Below are 26,135 nucleotides of genomic sequence, written 5' to 3' on the forward strand. Positions count from 1 at the left end.
TATCCTTTTAAGATTGACCTGAGATAAGACTTTATGACAATTGGTGCTAAATTGTGTATGATATAGTCACTAAAAAGCGACTTTTTTAATAATTAAAAGTGAGTTTTATAATTTTAGAACACAGCAACTAATGATCGGTTACTATTTCTATGTTTGAAGGTTTAAGGTGCCCCACCTGTGAGAGGTTGGGAAGCACTAATGAACACCTGATATGTAAAATTGCTGTGAGCTAGGTTGGCTTAAAAGAACGGTGCAGCGTCATACAGGCCACCCCACTGACGAAGTCCTATGATGAAACGTGTAGGGGCGTGGCCTGTGTGACGCATCGTGTGCCGTTGGAGATCGAGCTGTGTGGCTGCTCTCGCTCAAAGATGCTGAGGCACCGGGTTCCGGAATTGACATCATGCTCTTGGAGCAGTGAGAGGTCTCGTGAGTGAACTACAAGTGCCTGCAGTTTGTGCCAGTGGTTATTTGAAATATATCTTGTAGTAGCCAGCCCACACCAGAGGAACACCTCGGTACGGGTTCTACCTTCATTATAGGAGATTTGCTATTAGCATTGTCCACCTGTTTTAAATAAATGGTATTACACTATGAAGCGCCCTCTCTATTTGTTTTAGATGGATATATATATATATATATATATACAGTATATATATGTTTAATGTCCGTGTGTAACCAAAACACTGCCTGATAGCAGCGAGTGAAACTACATCTCTTTCTCTTTCACACATACAGAAACACAGGGGCAATCACACATACAGAAACACAGAGGCAATCACAAGGTAGCAGACTAACTTGCAAAGCTTTTGCTTGGAGCGGGCTTAGCTAGTTTTTAATATATTTTGTCTAAATAAATAATACATTTTTTATATATAAAATATTAACAAATTAATGTATCAGCTAATTAAAAGCACAGACACAGTAATGGGACAGTGATTTGAGAGTTTAGAATATAAGGAATCACTGCATGCATAATTTAATGATGGAAAGATAACAGTAGAGAGAGTGAGAGAATACATATTGTAGTTACGAGTGGAATGAGCACATGACAGATCTCTATTGATTTGTAAGGGCATAACATTAGGAGGAGATGGTAAAGTAGGAAGATAAGAAGCAGAGGCTTCATCTTCATTTATGGTATTAAATGTAGAGAACGTGTCAGATGTTATCAATCTTGTCCGTGAAGTAGGAAGCAAGATCTTGTACATTGATAGCATCCGGTACCTTTGTTGAGAGGGATGAGAAAAAATGTAGATGTATTTAAAAGGCACTTGGTATTAGACGCTTGAACAAAGATGAAAGATTAAAAATATGTCTGTTTGTCAGTGTCCAGAATCTTTAAATAGGCGTGATAGATAACTTATTTGTAGTATGAAGATATTTAAATTTTGTTTCACTAGTCACAAGTCTATTATTTTATTTAAAAAATATTTTTGTTATTTAGTTTAAATTATAATACTTGTAGAAAACATCTACCTTCATTTAAAATATATATATTTTTATTAATATTTACTACATATGTTTTGTAGATTGTTTGAAGTAAAGCTGGGTACACACTGGTTGAGATATCATTAAAACTTTAGTTGCTGTGAGAGACCCTCAAAATATCCGCCAACAATGCCCAACGTTGTTGTGAGAGACTCAAAACATCTACTAAAAATGCCAGCGTCGCTCACAGCGACTGTTCTTTTTGGGTGCAATAATTAACTACGCTTCAATTAATAGACTTGGCTGGAACTCTCACAACAACATTGGGCATTGTTAGCGGATATTTTGAGGGTCTCTCACACCAATGTTGACACTCAATTAAAGTTTTTTGTCCAGAGATTGGAAGTAGCTAATAATAATTTATACATCTGCCTGTTTTTTTTTTGTTACACCAACATTATTACTCTTGGATGAGAGAGACCAACCTGTCTGGGCATTTTAGCAAAGGACACCCCCTGGTGGATGGCATTTATAGTATGACATTCTACCTTTGTTATAAGTAGGGGTTAAACAGAGTACACATACAGTACTGTGTGATTAAAAATGATGTCAATTGGACAAGCTTCCAATAACTTCCAATAACTTGTTCACATTGCAAGAAAGTTGAGCAACCTTGGGTTAGTCACGCTGTGTAAAGATGCAGTACAAGGGATTCATATAAACTAGTCTTGGCAGAATATAACAATTTGAAATTACAATATTTTGGGGGAAATACTGTAGATTTCCTGCGATAAATATTACTACAATGATGGTATTATATACAAGTCCATCAGTTATGTTACAAGTGTGTCTAGACAACAGCTGTTGCAGAACCTACATAAGATTCACTTAATATTTATTACATTTGATATAATAAATATTTTATTTTGATCAGATTAAAATAATCATACAAGTTTGACAGGATATCTATGGCCCTTATTCTGATTGACGCGTACTTTACCGCATACTTTCGAATCGCGTCTTTACGGCGTCTGCGCATGCGTGGAGAACGCAACGCGCATGTGCCACGCCTTGACTCCGTACCAGTTCGGCCAAATCCCGTCCAAAACTGTTCCCCGCAATCAGTCGGGAAATATGGGCGTATTATGGGCGTCATGCGGAATGACACATGGGCGTAGTTTCAAAGTGGGCAAAACGGGGCGGAAACATGGGCGGACACGGGGGAGTACACTTATGTTGGGGGGCGTACATTCGGATACCACTCCGAATACACGCGATCAAAAAGGGCAGAAATGTGCGGTGTCCACAAGTGTACTATTGCTTTGCGGACACCACTCGTTCATGCGGTAGGCGAACGTACCGCCTAATGACTACAAGCATTAACACCTGAACCCAATAGAATCTACTCCTTTACTCATTACTCACTAATAGGCCGCTTGTCAGTGCTTTAATTGAAACCATTGCTGCTTCAAGGAAACCTTACTAATCCCCCACATATGCTGTACTTGTCAGACACTTTAAAACTGCTAACAATGGACATGACTGAATATTAATACTATCAATACACATGTGTATTCGACATGTACTCATGAAACCACACATTTTTGGTAAAGTAAACAAATTTATTTCTATACATGTCACAGTCAATGCCACTGTGATGCAATGACCAAAAAATACAAAATCCAAAAAATAAACAACATGGCAGGAATGTACCAAAATAAATAATAATACAAAACAAATATAATTGCACACAGATGGACTCCAGCACCTCCTATGTGCCACTGCACATGCAGCCAGTGGGAAATGAGGAGGCTGCTGGCCCTTCTACAGCAGGGCAACCTGCACCTGACCATTCTACAGCAGGGCAACCTACACCTGGCCCTTCTGCAGCAGGCCAACCTGCAGCTGCCTCATATGCACCATCAGCAGAATCATTTGGAACACAACCGGGGACTTCACAAGATAGTACCATGGCCATCACTTCAAGTACAGCTGACAGTAATGGCAGGCAAAAGAGGGCAACAGGGGCACCAAAAAGGACATATGAAGCAAGGGCTCATCTGGTTACCCTCAGCACGTGATTGGACACAAGAAGCTGACACACACAGCACAATGGAAGATTTGGGACCACATAACGGTGGAGATTAATGCAGCCACAAGTTCATTTGCGACCACGTTTGGCCTTGGTAGGCTCCTTGGCCTGTGCAGCAGCTCTTCTGGCACGGGCAGATGCTGGGGCAGGTGGAGCAGATGATGTTGAGGGGTTGGCTGGTCTACCCCTCCTGCCAGCAGGGAGTGTTGCCGGTGGTAATGCACCAGAAACGGATGACATTAGGACCCTGTTGCTGGTAACCAGCTCCACCATAAGCTCATTATGGTGGAGGAGGAGATCATTTTGGCGGGTGGCTTGCTCGGCCAGCACCTGAGCACTTGCAGCCATGGCCTGATGTGACTCAGCCATGGCCTGCATGCTCGCAGCGATGGCCTGCTGGGTGCTGACCAAGCTCGCCAGGATCTCCTCGGTCCTACGCATCCGTTCTGATGCCAAGTCTCCCTGCTGGTTGATGTCCCCAAGCATGTTGGCCAAGGCGGCCAAATCGGCTTGGGCCGATGGCTGCTGCTGCACAGGCCTACCCCTGGGGCCAGGTGGCACGGACTCCTCCACCTCCTGAGCAGAGTCGTCACCAAGCGGTGGGGTGTCTGTGGAAAAAGATAAACACAATTAGGACACATTCTAAGATAATTACTTGCACAAGTTTATGGCATGACCAATATTTACCTTCAATAAAAGACGCAAACACTTCAGCTGGGGCCTCGCTATCCATCGTGCTCACCCCCCTGATCTCCTCAACTGATATACAGCTCTCGGCCATCAACTCCAGGGGGGTGAGCTCTAGCCCTGATGGCATGGGCCCGGCCCCAGATGTCTGGCTGTGTTCCCACCGCTTGGTCATCTTCCTCTTCAGGTTGGTTTTGAAGTCCTGCCACCTGCAATGTAAGTTGACATATTAATACATGTCACTCCAGATGTTAGCTGTTGCAGCCATTGCTCTGTGCTACATATTACGACATGTGATTAATGTCCAAAAGATAATATTACATGCAACTATGATATCAACCGTTACAATACACATTCACAATCACCCTACTCTAACTCTCAACGAAATAACATGGCAATAATGTCTGTGTATCGTAACAACCTCACGGGCCATTTGCAAAATCCATCTAAGCATCAATTCAATCATTACTTGGCTATTACTGGGCACATGTATCACAAAACAACTTGCCTCTTCTTCACATGGTCCGTCTCACGAACTTGTGGCGCTACTTCATTAATCTCTGCCGTTATCTGTTCCCAAATCTTCCATCTGCGTGTGTGTGTCAGCTTCTCCGATGGACACTCAATCCAATCACGTGCTCGGGGAACCAGGATGGCAAGCTCCTGTGCTTCATATGCCTTATTTTTTTTTGGTGGTTCCTCTGTTGCCCTGGCTCTCCCCTTGCCACGTCCATGGCCACGCCCCCTGTCACGTGTCGCTGCACTTGAAGTGCTGGCCATGGTACTACCTTGTGAAGTCCCCGGTTGTGTTCCAAACAATTCTGCTGATGGTGCATATGAGCCAGCTGCAGGTTGGCCTGCTGCAGAAGGGCCAGGTGTAGGTTGCCCTGCTGTAGAATGGTCAGGTGCAGGTTGCCCTGCTGTAGAAGGGCCAGCAGCCTCCTCATTACCCACTGCCTGCATGTGCAGTGGCACATAGGTGGTGCTGGAGTCCAGATGGTCAAAAAGTTGCTGCAGCTCTGGGTCCACCTCTGGTTGTGATCCAGACATGTTAGCAACAACATTGTCACCTTCTAATACACCTTTATATACTGTTTGTGTATCCTGTTTGGCGGACATCAGCGGCAGCTGCGTTCCGTGCGTGAGCGTACGTCGCTGTTTTTTCGCGCCGCATACGGTGGCGGAAATTCCATTGTGTAAAACCTGGCGAAAGTTCGACATGAAATACTGGTCACCAATGCTAACATTGCATAGAATCTTCTGATACACCTGTGACTATTGCACAATACACATGCTATTTGCTAGCATGACATGACATTTGATTCATGACTACTGTGGTATTGTGGAGTTTGATTGCAAGCTAAAAGTAGCCCAATCCCTTAGATAATCCAGGCCACAAGTCATGCAATACTCATCTCTACTGTTATAGACCACACATGTGAGAGGCCTATAAATAGTGACTTGCTGCTAGAATCATTTGTCTCCAGATCTGGACTTGTCAGGGTCTAAGGTAAGCTCTTCCATGCTCCTTGTAGATATGATATCCATTAACAATGTAAGTGTATGAATGTATGCACCATTGCCTCACTGCCTACAGATTGTTGGGCCAGCAAAGTGCGTGTAGCATTATTGCAACATGTCACATGTTCACTATTTCACTCACAGGTCTTAAACCTGTGTGGGTTCATCTATTGCAGGACAACATGTCCCAGCAATAGATGAAATGTCTCATAGTACATGATGTCGGCAAAAAATGCTGACACCTTTATCTGTGTGTTTAGGACGGTGTGTATTGAGTTCATATTATTGTTACATCATTATAGAGTCAAATGGATCTGCGGGATTTCACGGGGCGGCCATCTATTGTACGTATTGAAGCCTACAAATCTATTTGTAGTCGGATATGGCCATTATGTGCATAGGTGCATCAGTATTTATGGTTATTTCTTTATAGGTTGCTGAAGCAATGATGCGCTACATGGAGAGGAGGCTAAGGGCACTTGCGGCTCTCCCCACTCGTCGCCCAAGGAGGCCAGGACGTGCTAGAATCTATCGCACACGGGTGACTCTGTTTGCTATGCCCGATGATGAGGTACTTACTAGGTACCGGTTACCGCCACATGTAATTCTGGATCTGCTCACGTTAATTGAGAGCGATCTGGAACCTCTACACGGGATCACGACAGCAATTCCGCCTCACACACAGCTGCTGGCGGTGTTGCATTTCTGCGCCTCAGGATCATTCCAACAAGTAGTGGCAGTACTTGCTGGAATATCTCAGCCGGCCTTCTGCCGAATCCTGAGGCGTGTGACGTCGGCCATGTTCAGGCGCAAGGGGCACTTCATGGCCATGACATTTGCCACCGAGACCCTGCGCAGAAGCCAGCAGGCCTTCCATCAAATTGCTGGCTTCCCTAATGTGATAGGGGCTGTGGATGGCACCCATGTACCATTTGTGCCTCCATCTCGAAGTGAGAAGATATATAGGAACCGCAAATTGTTCCACTCACTGAACGTGATGGTGGTATGTGGCCCATCCATGGAAATTCTCGCCTTCAACTCGAAGTTTCCCGGAAGTGCCCATGACTCTCATGTCATCCGACAAACCGGGATATGGCAAAGACTCCAAGAGCTGGAAGGCCGTGATGCGTGGGTTCTGGGTGACTCCGGTTACCCATGTACGCCCTGGCTACTTACGCCGTACAGCTCCCCAGAACCGGGCCCACAGGAGGCATTCAATCGGGCGCATGTTGCCACCAGGCAAGTGGTGGAGCGCTCAATTGGCCTTTTAAAGGGTCGATTTAGAGTGCTCCACCGCACTGGTGGTGACTTACAATATGCGCCTCAAATGGTGTCGAGGATCGTGGGCCTGTGTATATTTTTCCACAACATTGCTGTGCGGCGTGAGATACCCTTTGATGAGTGGGAGGTACCATCTGAGCCGCAAGATCCGCCCATGCGCCCATCCCGCGCCCCTGAATGCCGGAGGGGATACCAGCTGCGGGACTCTGTGGCGCAAAGATACTTCAGGTACATTTTATCTAGTTGACAGAACACACCAATTTTAGTAAAAATCACCCCTTCAAATAAGTACAGTGTGTTAGTTGTCAGTGTTACAAAACGAAAATTAGCCAGCCTGCCCTCCTAATGGCAAAGAAATAGTAGATATTTATCATATGTGCTTAGTTTTGGGGGAAGTTCAATATAGGTGCTCATTATTATACCTTGTACAAGGGATCTTATGTGTTTGTTATATCTTCATTATTGTAGTTGATACTATCCCTGATGACTGGTGAGTACATTGATTTATTCTCTAATGTGTTGGGGATTTTTTCCTGTGTTGATGTATGATTTGTTTGCAGATATATATATATATATCTATATATATGATATTTGAATTTATTAACATGTTTAAACATTTCAAGGAGCAGGCAGGCAGGCAGGCAGGCAGGCACCCAGGCAGGCAGGCAGGCAGGCAGGGCTGGTGTATAATGCTGGTCTCAGGATACCTGCAAGTATGTGTATGTGTCTTTTAAACATAAATGTACGCATACACATAGATGCATAGAGTAAGTAATGCTAACTACAGCTATGCGTTGCTAAGCTATAGCACGCGTTGCTTGGCGGAGCGAGGCGTCATTGGATTTGCTAAGTGCATACACACTGTGTTTTATATATATCAGATTTGTTCATTGCCATACATCAGCACTACTGTTTTAAAGCATGCGAATTTGTCACCATTTGTGTTGGCGCAGAGACGCTGTTCATGTAAAGATGAACAATAAAGTTATTAACACAAATAACTGTGATAAACCAATGCCACCACCTGATTGGTTGATTGATGCCATTGTTAACATGGCGGAGACACGAAGGGCAGACCCCTTTTCACCTGCGGAGCTGAGGGTTCTGGTCTCCGTCATGGAGACAAGGCTGGGCCGTGCGGGGCCCTTTATCAGTAACCGCCATAAGCGGAGGGCCTATGCTGCGGCAGGGCGCCGTATTTACGCCCGCACTCGGGTGCGGAGGTCCATCGGGCAGCTCGAGAGGCGGTGGTCGGACCTCCGCAGGCGCCAGCCCCAGCTGTTACAGCAAATCAGGGGCGAAATAGCTGATTGTGAGTATTTTAGCTATGAAATTTCGCACTTACAACATAGCATATATAAACAATAAAATGTGTCTCATGATAAGTGGGTGTCCATGGGTTTAAAAGTCCATAGACTGTTATGTGTGCTTCTTCCTGGTTAACATGCAGTCATGTGGCTTTTATATGTAATGACATAGCATTGAGGATTCTGATGCATACAATGTGCCAGATGTAATATGTGTTACACATTGATAAATGCCAGGGTTGTAATGTTTGAACAAATTACTAACAATCACATAATAATTTAAATGTCACATTTTGGAGTCCATTAACAGTAAGGAGCTACTTTCCAGCATCGTTTGCCATCATTATCACCCTTCCATGTATGTCTTGTTATGGATTAATACATGTGCCCCAATGACCCGACATTGACCATGATTTTTTATTCTACCACACAGCACGAGCCCGAGCCCGACAGGCACGTGAAGAGGCCGAGGCAGCCCTGGCCGAGGAGGAGGCCCAAGACCCTGAGGAGGAGGTGGCGGCAAGGGTGGAGGAGGAGGAAGTGGAGGAGGAGGAAATGTTGGAGGAGCAAGTGGAGGAGATGGTGGAGGAGATGGTGGAGGAGGTGGAGGAGATGGTGGAGGAGGTGGTGGAGGAGGAGGAGGTGCCTGAGGCGGTGGTGGTGGAGGAGGTGGAAGAGGAGTTGGTGGCAGAGGAGGAGGTGTTGGTGGCGGAGGAGGAGGTGGAGGAGGTGGTGGTGGTGGAGGAGGAGGAGGAGGTGGAGGAGGTGGTGGTGGTGGAGGAGGTGGTTGTGGCGGAGGAGGTGGACGAGGTCATGGTGGCGGAGGAGCTGGCGGAGGAGGGGGCTGAGGAGGCCACGGTTGCCCCAGAGGATTCCGAATCCGAGGGGGAGGAGGCGTGCCAGGCCCCAGAGTCCCATCAGATCGGTATGTTTACATAATGCATCATTCATGAAGTAGTTGTACTGGTATTTGTTATGTAGCACTGGTGATTAAAAATTTTGTTCCAATACTATTCATATAGACCCCAAAGTGGGTAGCTACAGATACAGGTACCGGTTAGATGGGGTGTCCAAGGCATCCCTTTCATCCAGGACACCTCTGAATGACACAGGTTTGTGGGATGGGTTGGAGCTCCATTTTGACTGCCACATCACCGTTGTAGTTAAACAGGATCCTGGAGTAAAGGGATGAGTGGATCATTTGTGGATTAAATTCACCTGCTGCAAGCGTTGATTATGACCCAATCAAATAGTGGAATCTATATTTGTGGTGAATGTTATTTATAAACTATAGGATGTATGCTATAAATGGAGTATGGCCCAGCCTACCTTGGAATGGAGTCACAAGTTGCCAGTGTCCCAGGAGGCTCCTCTACCTAAACACCCCCTGTAGTTCAGATTTTTTTTTGCCCCGCACAGAATTGTAGGTTGGTTTAGACTGAATTATGATTTTGAGGATGTGTACTGTGCATTCCTGACATTTGCATAACTCCCATGCCACGAACCATCACTGAACTTAGACTGAGGAGATTGTGACAAGTTCTTATTGACGGAGCCCATTACATGCTTGTCATTGGTTAGTCATGGGTGGGTTGTGACTGAGAAGAAACACTATGACTGTTATGTCTTCTGCAGAGTAAAGGGTAGAGTGAAAAAAACACAGTATGTAGCAAATAAGTTTGCATGTATGTATATATGTATGTGTCGTATCTATTTATCTATGTGTGTCTCTATCTCTCTACATATATATATATATATATATATATATATATATATATACACACACATGTCACCTAGCATTTGTGCAATGTATGTAGCAGTATGTGAAATGTATGCATGAAAATCATGACTAATTTTTGCCCCTTTGACATGCCCACAGATGCCACAACACCGGCAGATGAGGGGATTCGTGGGGCCCTGCTGCGGATGGGCCACCACTTAAGACTACTCATCGCGGATCTGCAGGACCTGCGCGATTTGCTTTTGTAAATTTTTTTCTTTTGATTTTGAGATTTCATTGTTAATCATAATAAATTATTTATGCAAGTTGAAAGTTGTTGGTTTTCTTTGCACATTACACAGTATATGTGTAGATTGTTTATAATATTTGACACAGGGTCTAATACAAACCATTGCACTTGAATTGCTGTAAGGGTTAATGTGTGCAATGCATGTGTTAGGCATGCTTGTAAGGATATATTGGCATCTAATTGATTCCAATTCCAAATAAGCATTTTTTGATGAGGATAGGTAATTGAATAAGTGGGTCATGTGATGTATTGCAGAATATACATAATAGTGGGTTGTTTGGCGTAAATACTCCGCTTACGGGCGGTAGCACCGCTTGGCTCCCGTTCGGATGCGGTATTCCCGAGCATACTCTGTAATACTCTGTAATACCGTGCAGAATCGGAGTGTTTCTCCCGCACACGCATGGTTTGTATGTCGTCCGTAAACACGCCCTGTTCTTAAAGAGTGAGTCCGTCCGAATGCGGAGGACACGTGGGCGTTTCTACGGACGATGGCCGCACGCGGCAAAACACCGTGGCGTGCGGACCGCTCCGTAAGAATGCGGGAATATCCGCACCGATCAGAATAAGGGCCTCTATGAGGATCAGAGAACAGATTTTGAATGTTATTTTAAGCTAAAATTTGTAACAGTGCAAAGTACATTATATTTATAAACAAGAAAACATGCATGGCGTCAATGATAACAAAATACTGCCTTAATAATATTATTTTTACAGCAGTGGGGTATTTCTGATATGCATGTAACAGAGGGTCAGGTTCAGAGATGTAGGCAAAGCCAATTTCTGATGATTAGTGATTAGCAGCCTCACTGCGCATGTTTTGTGATGGTCTTGTGCTGGCAGTAACAGCGAGAATTGTGCATTGCACTAATACATTACCTACAAGACCATGAAAGGGGGAAATATGACAGATTCCACTTGTGGTTTAAAATACAGAAAGTGTTGGACCTGCTCACAGGAGTGCAAAACTGCAGACAGGCTACTTACCTGGTGGAGCAGGACCATGGATAAACAGAGGAGCTTGCTTTATTTCTATGGGAACTACACCATGGTTCACCCTCATGTAAATCAAAGTGATAAATCCCAATACACCCCTGCCCCTCCCCTAACTGGCTCTCTGCTTTATTCCTGATAGTGATTGGAATAACATTATATCTCTGCACCATTCTTTCCTTTCTTGTTTCTACATTTGGTTAGAATTTTGAACTGCAAAGATAGCCTAATGTCTCGCCAGATTTAATGTACGGCCAGAGCTGGATTAAAGGGGAGAGACAGCCCCATGTTCTGAAGAATGCTGTGACATACTGTATATATATATATATATATATATATATATATATATATATATATATATATATATATATATATATATAGCCCTGGCAAGGTGTATTTAGGTAGAGATGTAACCCCTGTCATATATGTGTTCTGCGTATGTGTGATCATGGCAATCTTAACACATAGGGCAGTATTCAATGAGGCTGTTTCGCCAGGTTTTATGGTGATTTTGTGCTATTTTCGTGCTGTACGGCGATTTTTTGACTAAAACGGTGAATCACCCTATTCAATGACCAGATGGCGAATACAATTCAAGGTTTTTATCGCCATGATTCACCGAGTAGCAATCGCTATCTTTTTATGGTGAAGTGGAATGTGAACTTTTAAAATAAAGTGTTTTGTTTTTTACATTTGGTGTAAAAAAATCAGGAATTTTATTCTGAGGAGGGGCATGCTATTTTTTTTCATGTGCTGTAAGCACATGAATATATATTTAATTAAAAAAAAATATTATTTTTTTTTTTACACAGCAGCCAGCAGGGGGCCGGGAGCCGAGCCGCTCATTAGATATTCATATATTCACTGCACCCGATCATTACATATGCACGATCGGGTGTAGTGAATACCCAGTACCCTGTCGGCTATCCCGGGGGGCAGCCTGTGCTGCCTGGCTCCCGGGGAGCCCACCTCCCCCCCACAAACGTTCTGGGGCAGGCAGGGTGACTTCCATCTCCCTGCCTGCCGCCGTCCTCAGGCTCACTGCGACATCGCCGCAGGAGTTAAAAATCGCTGGTCAGGGGCAGTGAGCTCCTGACTCGTTGAATACTGGAGCCGGCGAGGCTCCGGAACGCGAGGGGCAGTGGCGAATGTGCAGCGAATCCTAAACAGGATTCGCTGCACATCGTCAAAATTCTCATTGAATACTGCCCATAGGCACACTGGTCAGCTGCCTATGGCCCCAAACTTTTTAGGGCCTTCAAGTAGCAGAGGCATAAATTCATCCCTGTGATCCGGAGGCCAGCTGGAGATATGCGCCTCTTATACAAACACAAATTACTTACATCATTTAATAGACAGTGCCCTCAGGGACTATACAGGAACTGGAGCCCACAGTGAATTTGCAGGGCTCTAGCTATGCTGTGATGCAGAATTAACCAGTTCGTCCCATCAGTCCATCAGCAGCAGAGGGTGCACAGTGGCTTGCTATATAGCAAGCTGACCACTAGCAGACAGTGACTGTCCTGTCCCCTATCACAGGTATTGGCAGGGCTCCTGGGACAGAGCCAATTAACAACAAAGCAGCAGCAGGGGTGCAGCAGAGTTCCGTCAGAAGAGCAGTGGCCACACTTGGAATCCTGCTGTAAACCACACACTTGCTGCTGTACAGGCAGGTGCCCATCCAGGGCTTGGAGCTCGGAGACAGGTGACTCCATTACTGTACCACTGGGAGTTACGCACCTGTCAAGCAGGGTGCTGGATGATCACACAATCAGGGTAATGAGGCATCATTCTGTATCTGCCTTCCAGCCTGCAGCCAGACAGTATGGAACAGGTTGGGTGATGGTGCAGGATTCCATGAATAAGCAGATAGGGGCCACTGTGCATTGCTTTTCTCAGAGCCTACAATGCTGTTAAGATGGCCCAATGTGTGAAACAGTATAGTAGCATTCTCACAAAGGGGGTTATTTTGGTTCACTCTTTCTGACAAAATCCTTCTTAGATGGACAAAACCATGTGCACTGCAGGGGGGCAGATGTAACTTGTGCAGAGAGAATTAGATTTGGGTGGGGTTTTACTTCAAAGTGATCTCTATATTGCAGTGTAAAAATAAAACAGCCAGTATTTCCCTGCACAGAAACAAAATAACTCGCCCAAATCTAATTCTCTCTGCACATTTTACTTATACCCCCCCCCTGCAGTGCACATGGTTTTGTCCATCTAAGAAGGATTTTGTCAGATAGAGTGAACCAAAATAACCCCATAGTCCACAGTTTTTAAAGCTCTACCCTCTGCATCTGAGAGTAGGGTCCATCTCTTACTCCAGGAAACTCCTCTCCTTGGCTGCTCTCCACTGCTCCAGCTCTCTCCCTGCCCGGTGGCTCCTGTCCATCTGCAATTAGAAGAGAACCCCTTATAAGTTCCCAATATTTAAATCCCCTTCTGGCCAGTGTGTTCACGCCACACAGATGCCTGCAGGAGGCAGAATACTTTCTCGGGAGTATGTTTGTGACTAGCAGGGTTTTCATTGACTTTGTCCCCTTCCTGCTTACAGCCCATTCCCAGCCCCAAGCTATTTACCAACAGGCTTTATCTTACAAATACTTGCGCATTGACCACTTTACCTCCCCCCAATACCAGGGTGTGTATTTCCCAATTTTTCACTTTCCCAAGGAGCTGTACTCTCCTCTTATTTTATATTAACCATTGTCCATTTTTAAATGTGCACAAAATATTTGTAGGTACTTGTTTCCTAGAACGGCGCTCACGATTTTGATCTTAGGCATCACAAGGAAAAAAATTGCGTCGGTCGCATCGCATGCGGCCAAAAAATCGCATGCGATGCGACCGACGGGATTACCGCGATTTTACATAGGGAACAATGTTAAATGGCCCAATTGACCCGATTTCACATACGGAACAATGTAAAATGGCCTACAGACCCCAAATATCCACCCTGAAGTGTGAAATGGCCCACCCAATTGTTAACGCCACCCTACGATCAACATCAACCCGAAGTGTGGCGAGCGCAGCGAGCCCGCAAGGGGCGGCAGTACGCGTCCTCCGACCTTTTCATCCCCCCACTATCCACGTCGGCGTGGAGTTGAGAATAGAAAGAGCCCGAAGCGTGGCGAGGGGACGCGGAACATGCTCCCGAAGCGTGGCGAGCGTAGCGAGCCCCGCGAGGGGACACGGATTACTTAACATGTATTCATGTATTCACACTTTCTATTCTCAACTCCACGCCGACGTGGATAGTGGGGGTATGAAAAGGTCGGAGGATGCGTACCGCCGCCCCTCGCGGGCTCGCTGTGCTCGCCATGCTTCGGGTTGACGTTGATCGTGGGGTGGCGTTAACAATTGGGGGGGGGGGGGGCAATTCACACTTCAGGGTGGCTATTTGGGGTCTGTGGGCCATTTAACATTGTTCCGTATGTGAAATCGGGTCAATTGGGCCATTTAACATTGTTCCCTATGTAAAATTGCGGTAATCACGTCGGTCACATCGCATGCGATTTTTTGGCCGCATGCGATGCGACCGGCGCAATTTTTTTTCTTGTGATGCCTAAGATCAAAATGTAAAATCGGGTCAATTGGGCCATTTAACATTGTTCCCTATGTTAAATCGGTAATCGCGTTGGTCGCATCGCATGCGATTTTTTGGCCGCATGCGATGCGACCGACGCGATTTACATTTTACCATGGATTTTTAAGTAAAATCGCGGCCATCGCATCGGTCGCATCGCATGCCATTATAATGGCATGCGATGTACATGCGATGCCCGCAATGGGCGCCGCTCTAGGAAACAAGTACCTATTTTTAGTGTGATTATATTTTCTGTGTAGAATAAAATATTTAATTTGAGATATTGATGTTTATGATACACTGTTATTCAGTGTTACCCAGCGCTGTTCATCTATCTTTTCTTGTTATACTATTTTGGAGGGTTTTTACCCACCCCTCAAGAACAGCTGCTAATACCCCTTTCACACCGGCCACCTGGCAATTACCCGGCATTTCTGAGTGCAGAGTCATTTTTCTGGGTGCAGTCGTACGCCCATTTTCACCACCCGCAAATTAACGAGTTAAAGCTTTTCATCCCGGTAATTTGCTGAAAAACCCAGGTTTTTCGTTGGTGTGAAAGGGTCAACACGGGATTGTGTGCACATCGTGAGGAACGATATTCCTCACGATGTGTACACAATCCATCGCACGACCTGTCGAAATTGTATGTTGGAGCCTGATACTGTTCAGGTACTGGACGAGGGGGTGTGTTTGAGAAAATTAGGGCGCTGAATGTTGCTGAAGGTCTTGATAATACTTATCTTATTCACGTTGGTTCCCACTGCTGAGATGTCTTTTTGTCACCTTCCATAGTTGTTGTATTCATATGGTGGAGACATAGAATAGAATTTGGATTATAGTATATAATATCATTCACATGTAGAAAGTGCTCGACACTTATAAAGGTATATTTTGGGGTGGCAAAGAGGGTGTGTACCTGTACTCAGGTTGTGTCTTGTGTTGACACTCCTTAAAAGGTGGAATACTATTTGCGTGTTATGCCTACATGCTAAAAAGGATTGGCTTATTGCACCACCTATACCCTTAATGTGCGGACTGTTACACTGTACACTGAACTGTCCAAAATATTGCTGCTAATCTTATTAATGCCGTTTATTGCACGACTATATTAACAGCAGACCCCCCTAGTCCAAATGCCTTTCCATATGGACTGATTATTTAGTATATTTTATTTTCATTTCTATTTATTTTTTGGTATTTATTATTTATCTTTTATTTATTTTTTGTTTTTATTATTTTCTTTTATATATATTGTAATTTGTGTGTCCTAATTTTATTGCTATAAAGTTGTTACAATTTAAGCAGTGTGTCCAGATTTATTTCTATTCATTAGATCTATTCAGCACATACTTATCTAGCAGCGCAAAAGCATCACAACTTTGCAAATTTTGTGTCTTTTTCTTTCTGTGAGTCCAGGTGATCTCACTTAATGCGTGCAGCAGCTGGTCAGAGAGTAAAATCATAAAATATACCCCCTTTTGTTACACATAGTTTTTGATTGAGCACCAGGACCTTTGTATTCTATCCTTGACTCCTCAAAAGGTATCTTTTGCCTGGTGGCGAAGGTAATTTTTCATAAAATTAGGTACTTGTGTACTAGCACGGCTCCCCTATTATTAGTCGCCCGATTTTTTAATCGAATCGCATCGCATGCCATACACCCGATGGCATGCGATGCGATGCGACGCGATTTTTGCCCCCTATACGATAAAAAATTGTGTAAGCACCCTAAAGGGTGTTTTTGAGCACCCAAATGGGTGCTTACAATGTTAAATGCACCCCCACGTCACCCCCCCCCCACTATAAACGTGAACCCGAAGCGTGGCGAGTGCAGCGGCGGTACGCATCCTACGACCTTTTCATACCCCCACTATCCACGTCGGCGTGGAGTTGAGAATAGAAAAGGTGGCGAGCGCAGCGAGCCACTGAGCCCGAAGCGTGGCAAGCGCAGCGAGCCCCGCGAGGGGACGCGGATACCTGTGAAGCCCGCGAGGGGACGCGTATAGCTGTGAAGGTATCCGCGTCCCCTCGCGGGGCTCGCTGCGCACACCATGCTTCGGGCTCGGTGGCGCGCTGCGCTCGCCACACTTTCTATTCTCAACTCCATGCCGACGTGGATAGTGGGGGTATGAAAAGGTCGTAGGACTTGTACCGCCACCCCTCGCGGGCTCGCTGCGCTCGCCGCGCTTCGGGTTCACGTTTATACTTGGGGGTGGCGTGGGGGTGCATTTAACCATTGTAAGCACCCATTAGGGTGCTTATACAATTTATAATCGCATCGCATTGTATGGCATTGTATGCCATATACAATGGCATACAATTTTTAAATTGTATGCCATTGTACAACATCGGCCGATATCGCGTCGCGTCGCATCGCATACCATCACATGCGATATGGTCTGCGATGCAATGGGCGCCGTGCTAGTACACAAGTACCTAAAATTATAATCCACTACTTGTGTTTGCATAAAAAAGGGGTCTTTTATTTATTTACAGGTGTATGGGCACATTTACTGTTAAATTATAAAGCAATGATATACTGAGCCACACTTGGTCTTCGCCCCATATAGACTAGTACATGAGTTGTGCACATTATAAAAAGGCTTTAAGCAGAGGGGCTGGTCTCCCCTAGCAAATGTCTCTGACAGTTCTTTTACATGGTTATATTACCTGGTGCATAGTTCAGTTCCACACAGCTACTTAAATGTCAATCAACAGTTAATGTTGGCAAGTACAATCCCATCACCCGGGCTCTATAATGATGCATTTTGATATGAATGGAAGAAAATGTTTGAGGATAATATTTCCCCCTGCCCCCCAAAAAATCAAGATTTTATAGTAGAGTTTGATGGGCAGGAGAATGATGCCTTCCATACTCAACAGATCATTTTAATGTTTAAAACAATTTAATAATGCAATTTAAAAAAGTAGTGGAATTTCTAATAGAAGAATGGTGTCACATACTTCAAACATTGTAGATGTAGACACTTATCTGTTCTCCAGGCTTGTGGTGCCCCAACAGTCAATTTGATCTACAATCATATCTATAATATGGATAAGATGCAGGTATGTGGAACATTTCTATATAAAAATATGTTTTATTTTTATACTTATATATTTTATCTCCTGCAGCAGTTATGTTAGGACCATTTGTGAGAGGTCAGGGATTCAGGTCACTGACCTGTTATGTACACACAATCCTAAAATTGGATTGGATAACCATTTTGTGTCAAAGGTCTCAACATCCCAAAGAATTTTGAACTTTGTAATATTTCATTCTGCACAAGAACTTGTTGAAATGTTTAGTAACCGACACACAGATGCAGTTGGGCAGACATTTGAGACTCATGTTTTATCTACAGTCTTGTTCTCTAGCAGTGGCATGTTAAATAAACAAAGAGATGACAAAAGCTGTTTTCACTGCTCATCATGAGTACATTTTTCCAGCATGATGTTTGCATGAATAATATGAAGTCAACGCAGTCTTGGATAGGTAATAACATGCTGCAATAATAACTCTAACTTATAAACCATATTCCATTTGTTTCCATTTGTATGTTAAGATTGTATTTTTATTGATTTAACATTTCATGCTATTACTTTTTTTTCCAACTTTTAATTTCCCTTGACTGTTTTTAATAACTCTTCGGTGAAGCTATGGACTTGGGCTTGTTTTTTACTTTTCTAGAGAATGCATACGATACTCTTATAAGCTTTATACAACAGTTTCTGGCAATCTGTAAACTCTTGGTAGGGAGATTTCAATGTGTGATATATGGTTTTGATTTGTTTGGATAGTATAAGTTGCAATATAACTTTATTGTAAGAAACCCGAAAACTTGGCAAGTTGATAAATGTGGGTAACGTTATTAAAGCACACATTGCCGATATAGCCTAAATGAGAAGCTGCACTGAGAACAGCATATCATGCCTGACATATTCAATAAATTAAATGGTAGTGGATATAATGCTATGTGTAAAAGTTTTCTGTAACCGCAACAGTTTGAACTTCCTACAAAATTTAAAAAGAGTGTCAGTGAGTCTCCTCCTCTTCTGGACGCTCATTTTCATTTTTCATGTTATTATTATTATCATCATCATATATTTATCAGAATTGGACTGCAATATTGAATGTATTTATGAACATGCAAGAAAGCTTAGGGGTGGTTGGGGGTCTTGGTGGGAGCAAACAACTAGCAGGGAAACCTCCTAAGGCCCCAGTCTGGCAGAGGGCCACAACATTTTATAACTTACTGTTTTTGTGTTCTGAATTTTAAATATATTTATCCATTTGCTATGAGTAAATTCATTGATGGAAGGCGTGGCTTGGACGAGCTAGGAACAGGCAGCAGTCTCCTGGAGCTCCTGCATCCCATCCTGAATATTATCCTATTTAAACCTGATAGACGACTCTGGAGCTGGCGCTGCTGAGAGAATACTTACCTGATCACCTGGTGCCCCCTGCTAAATCGCTGCCGCTGTCTTTATCTGCCGCTCCGGGAACTTCATCGGCTGTGGCCTACTGCTCCTCCGGCTCTGTCACTCGCGGCCAACTGTCCTGCACGGAGCATGACGCTCTGACCGCAGGTGGCGTAGTGGACTGGGGGGCTGGGGCTGGCGACCTCTCCGGATTTGCTTGGCGGGGGAAGCGGCTAGCGGTCTCTGAAGTGACTTGCTGCTGCGGTCCACACGGGGAGAGCCAGTGCCATCTTGCCTGACTCACAGAGCCATCAGGCGGCGGGGCTGCGCGGAAATTAACAAAAAGTCTGCTTTTGCCAGACACTGCAAGAGTGACTCCACATCCCTCCATTGCCGTACAGCTGTTATACTGCAATAACTGCTATTGTGGTGAGTAGTGACGGTGACCACATATTTGGCGCGCAGACGCCATGTTTTCTGTTTGGAAGCCTGGCTGCGGATCTGGTGATAAAGCTTTGCCTCCTGTGACTGCATCATCAGTCTCTATCTACCACTGCCTTTTGTAACACACTTCAAACAACTACCAGCCTGGATAAACATGGATCTCCCTTTACTACAGATCCTACGAGAGATACAGGAATCCTCTACTAGATTATGCCGGCTGCTGGATGTCCTAGTCAGTGGTGACTCATCTCCCCAGTATCCCGTTGGTAATCGTGATGTGGTCGATATGGGTGATATTCCAATACGCATGGAACCTCTGGCCCCCTCTGCTGCAATCCTGGATTCTGAAATCCTGTGTGTAGGTCAGAAGGGGGATCTATCCCCTTTATTTCACTACGGAAGATGCAAGACAAAAATTGCGAGGGAGGCATACAGGTCTATAATTCCTTTGTCATATCCTGCCACGGGCATGGCTACTGCAATGGACTCACACTTCTATGTAGACCTGTGCATGCCTGTGATTGATTGGGTAACTGCTCCTGTTTGCACTGATGAAGCTACAGTTTGCCTCCAGTTTTTTGTTAAGATCCTGCAGACTATGGTTGTTCTCTATTCATGGTACTACATTTGCTTCAGATGTCACCCTAGCTGTACACGTGAGACGAATCCTTTCTACAGTACTCCCATTTTGCTATATTACGAGACTGAGAAATGGCCGGATTAGCAGCCTATTTACGCCAAATTGTCTATCCATGTTATACTCGCTATACTGCTTTTTCGCACTGCAACGTTTGCTCATAATGTTATAATATCTCTGACGTCTACAATCCACCAGGCTTTAGCATTATGTCGACAGTTCTCTTTTTATTGACATAAGCTAGGCAGAGATGACTGCTTTATCTACAATTGTTTGGGGTAGGCCGGGTTTTAACTAGCTCACTTATCCTGACAATCCTGCCCCAGCTATTACCCATTTGTTCTTCTATTTGGGGGGGGGGGTTATGATATCAGTATTCAAACAATCTTATCCTATATCATGTTGATATTAAGTTGCTCTCCTTATTGAACCACAATCCACTTTTGTATTTTTATCCTGTCAACAATGTAATAATATGCTGTGTTCTCTATATATCACATATCACTTTGACGAATATTATTCTCCCACAAACCTATATACTTAGTGGAATGGTTATTGCACTTTGGCTGGGTGTAGGGTCATATATGCATAGCCCTTGACAGATCCTGATGCTGACATCCGGTGGTCTTATTTGAGGATGGGGGGGGGGGTGGGGTGGGGGGGTTTAGTCATTAATGGGTGGGTATAGGTAGGATTTAGTACTAGGTAGATTAGTTAGTGGGATAGGGGGTAATGGTTAAAGGCTCCAGGTATACCTAAGTTGGGGGTAGGTCATACAGGGTGGGGGGTTTTTGGGGATGGTTTGTTTTGGGTTCATTAGAACTCTACTGTGTAGGAGGGTATTGTATAATACAACACATGCTTACTATTTGGTTACAATTTTTGCACTGTTGCTGCAGGTTCGGTCCCGAATGGCGCCTTCGGGTACTGAAATAAACATATCCACCCTATAGCGATATCCTTTGACAACATGTTATGTAAGCCCTGCCTATGTATGTTCAAGCACCACGTATTTATGCTCCATATGTTCCTAAATTGCCAGCTCCATGGGTCACTGCTGTGGCTATACCTATGTTCGTTTGGGGTGTTACTTTGTATGTTTTTTGCAAAAAATTTCAATAAAAATTATTGAATTAAAAAAAAAAATTCATTGATGGAAAGGATTCTATGGGCAGTATCGACACTGCACATGCTTACATCCCAATGCGCCACATTATGAGTAGTGGCAGGAGGATGAGGGGGGCTGACTGGAGTCACATATAAGATGGGGCTGGCTGGAGGGGCACATTCATGGGGGCTGGCTGGCTGGAGGGGCCCATAGGGAGGCTGGCTGGAGAGACATAAAGTGCATCCAGAAAGTATTCAGAGCTTTACTTTTTCACATTTTGTAAATGTTACAGCCTTGAAGATTTTTGGAAATTCAGAAATAACATGTACATAAGTATTCACAACCTTTGCCATGAAGCTAAAAGTTGAGCTTCGGTGCATCATGTTTCCACTGATCATCCTTAAGCTGTTCCTACAGGTTAATCAGAGTCCACCTGTGGTAAATTAGTATATTGGACAGAATTTTAAAAGGCAGACACCTGTCTGAGAATCAGCCGAATCTTGGGAAGCAAATATGTTTGTGTCATAAATAAAAGTTCAATTTTAATCCTGTTATTTGTTACTATGTTATGGGTAATAGGTCTATAGGATTTATTTCCAATACATAGTCGAAGTGAGAGGTTCAACTCAGTAAAATCAGCGAGTATTACTTTTTTATATTAAATATTTATGTTTAACACCTGTGAGACATGACTAATCACCACTTACCACGGCTTACTTAAGCACATACATATTGTAAATTTTCAGAGAGCTTAATCTTTTTAGAAGCCATGGCCAATGACCGTATCAGTAAATACTGTACACCTGGTAACTTGTAAGGTCTTAAAAGTTCAAGTTAAAATAAAATGAGTTCCAAAAATAACAGTAGCTTATAAAACATATTGTATCAGTGCCTTAAGTCCATATAAGAAGTTTTTTTTTACTATTTCTTGTCAATTTATTGGCAGCTGACATTGGGCCTGATTCTTAGTTTTATACTACGCCATTGATTTCCAAATGAGAAACTATTGAGAGGTACCTGTAATGGGGAGTGATGACCAAAAGGCGGCATGCCTGGGCCATTTCCAGGGAGCAAGTCAGCCGCCAACTGTGATCCTGTACGCAGGAATCACTTTTCTTTGGTCTCGTTGACGCAACCACAGACTACTGGAGGAGTCAATAGGTCTAATTAAGAGCTGATCGCTGGGCTGCTATTTTGGGAGCCCTGCCAAGAGGTATACGTCACCCCACCAGAGTGAAATCTGGCCCTGTGCAAGCCTTTGAATTGCTTAGCAGATTTGCAAATCCATACGCAAGCCACTCACCATCAAATGATTTTTCCAGTGTGTGCAGTCAGTGCGTCGGTGCATATTCCAGGATTTAGTGGCTGCAATAGAAACAGGTTGTTCGGAGCCGGAGCTGATGTCTCACGCCTTCCCCTTACGCAACTTGGCATGACTGCGTTTTACCTGACACTCCCAGAAAACAGCCGGTTGATACCCACAAACGCCGACTACCTGGCAATCAACTTGCGTACAACCAGTGATAAAAAATTTAGCAGGATTTTATTGCAGGGTGGCCTCACGCATGCATACTAGGGGGTGTATGCCTGCACAGCAGCGCTATCAGGTCTGATTTAGGCGCAATGTTTTCTGGATCTACGTTGATGCTGTGAATGTGTATGCAGTTTGGGGCAGATGCGAAGGCTCTGTTACATTAGTATATTTTTGCATCTGCAGCAGTACTAGTGCCCAGCTATAAATCGGGCCCATGGTTTACTAATGTTGCTATGCATTCATACAAGTACTCAAAAAATAATATTACAAAGAAGAAAATGGGTTTTCAGGAGGTATAGGGTGTCATAATTTCACTGCAGGAGACATCTATAGGTAAATAACACTTATTGTAACACGATCTGAATGCTGCATCCGAAGATGTAGTATACTGAATCCCCATAACAAGGTCGCTATAGTCGCAGCTGTCAGCTAGTCTATGTAAGATGAAGCTTAGGGGGGGTACACACCAGAACGATTAGGGCTCAATTCCATCAATCTGGATCCAATTCCGACCGATTGGATGCAGATTGTATGTAGATTGGGCATGTTTTTGCATGTTTAGATACAATTCCGATCCGATTCCAATACGATGCGCTTCCCCGCTGTCGTTTGATTGTTTTACAGATCCTACCTGCTGCAGGTAGGATCTGTAAGAGATCCATTCAACTGGATACAGACTCAGATCGGATTAGGATCAGATTGGATGCAGATCGTTAGCAGAATGTTAGCAGATCGTGTGCTCCAACAGATCGTGCGACCATCACACAATCTGCTAACGATCTACTAACAATCAGGATCTTTCTGGTGTGTACCAGGCCTTACTCAGATTGGCATCAGAACTGCTCAGGCAGGGAGCAGGGGGGGAGCAACATTTATGGCAGCAAACTTTTGGCAGGGAGGAGCAAAATTTATAGTTACGCCACTGTATCTAATACATAGCTTCTCAACTAGAAAAATGCAGCTATTAAATAATGAAGCTACAGGTATTATGCATTTAGGAAAACTGATACATATATACTGTACTGTAGATGTAAATTCAGTCTTTAAGCTGCTTTTCCATTGATTGATACAGTATATGAATTTTTTCCTCAGAAAATATTGGACCCAGGCAATTTTGCTGTTACAGACCAACTGCCTAGTACCATTTCCCCATGCAGTGCTCAGTATTAGTCCATATTTGTTATTTTTACTTAAGGTCAGAATATTTCAAATATATGTGTACAGATAATATGTATAGAGTTTTTGTTGTGTTTGTGGGAATGTGGGTGGTGCAGTCGGGAATACAATATGTAGGCACCTAGTCTTTTACTATATATATATATGACATCATACATTAAAAGTATATGTAAAGGCTCTAAAGCATATCTCCAAATCACCTTAGACTGTTCAGAATAAGTCTACAAAAATCAAATCTGTGCCAACATTTTGATGAAAAAAATACAGATGCCAACTACCTAGTATATTTTTACTGAATTTAGACGCAAAATACAAATAAATTTATGTAATCTGGGTGGAAAAAATGACAGAGTTTGGATATGAGTAACCTGCGTCATGCCTTTCCCCACCTATGGTTATGCTAAACTAAGATTTGTTAATTTTTAGTGATGGTGGTGGTAATGTGTGTGTGTGTGGTGGTGGGGGGGGGGGGGGTTTGCTATAAATGAGAATTTTTTCAGGGGCTTCCCTTTGTCTAGACCAGTGGTTCCCAAACTGTGTGCCTGGGGTGCCTTGGGGGACTTGCAGTGGTGCCCTGAGTTGGTAGTCCATGTCCATAAAAAATTATTTATGACTAATATAATAGGCAAAATGTGATTAAACATAACTGACCTTAGTTTGAGATATAAACACAATTTACTTAATTCAAATATTTTATTTTCTGAAACTTTTGCCCTAAACTATGATGCTCAGGGGCACTGGGATTCAAAAAAGTTTGGGAACCACTGGTCTAGACCCATCTCTTAGTGTATATCAGACCTTCTAGCTTTCAGACCCCTGCTGTATCGCCACCACACCTGCCAGTTCCACCAACTCTGCCTAGTGTGACAATTCCAACAACTTACCAAAAATACATCAAAATCAAGGAAATTTCCAAGGTAGGTAGTCTGACCAACAATTTATCGGAATATGTAGATGCACACCTGCAATCCCTGGTGATGAAAAAAAAATCTCATTTAAAGGACACTACCGATACACTCAAGAAACTAAAGCAAATAGAATGGATTCAGAATATGTACATGTGGCCGGACTTTATATGAATATTCTACATGACAAAGTCCTGGATGCAATCAAGAAAACAAACTATTCAAACTATTGGAGTCAATAAGTTTCATCTTGAAAAACATTTTTTTTTTATTAACAACAATTATTTAAACCAACGGGTGGGGACCGCAATGGGTACAAAGTTTTCCCCAAGCTAATCTCTTCATGGCACAGTGGGAAGGAGATCCCGTGTAGAGTGGTGTAGCTTATATATAAAAAATAATCAACTGGAAACTAAAATTTAGAATAAGCCCGGACGCGAATAACTATATTTCAGCTGCAAGTGAACATCACTGCAATTGGCTCAGAAGTGTTCCTAAGAGCCAATTTATAAGAGTATGGCAGAATTGCAGCAAGAACGAAGTCTGTGTTAAACAAATGGAAGAAATAGGAACTAGGTTTGAACAAAAAGGATACAATAAAGAAGAGTGAAAAACAAAAATAATCAATTTTAAAAATTGAAAGAGATCGCCTTATGGAAGGGCAGAAAAAATTGAAAGTGCTTGAAAATTACATATTAGGCTTTGCATTCATCACGGAATACACCAGACAACATTAGATGTTACAGTCCAGTATCAAAAGACATTGGCACCTTCTTATGAAGGACCCCGTTCTAACAACGTCTCTCCCTCCTGTACCAAATTGTATGTATAGAAGAGTTCACATGTTAAAAACAAACTAACCAAAAGTTGACTCGAAAAATCCTATAAGGAGCAAAGGTTTTTACAGGTGCTGGAACTGCCAGAGCTGTAGAGAGGTAAATGGACAGAAATATAAGATTCCCCAATCCATGACCTGCCATACAA

Source organism: Crinia signifera, chromosome 1 (assembly GCF_055691185.1).
Source record: "Crinia signifera chromosome 1, ASM5569118v1, whole genome shotgun sequence".
Classification (NCBI taxonomy): Eukaryota; Metazoa; Chordata; class Amphibia; order Anura; family Myobatrachidae; genus Crinia; species Crinia signifera.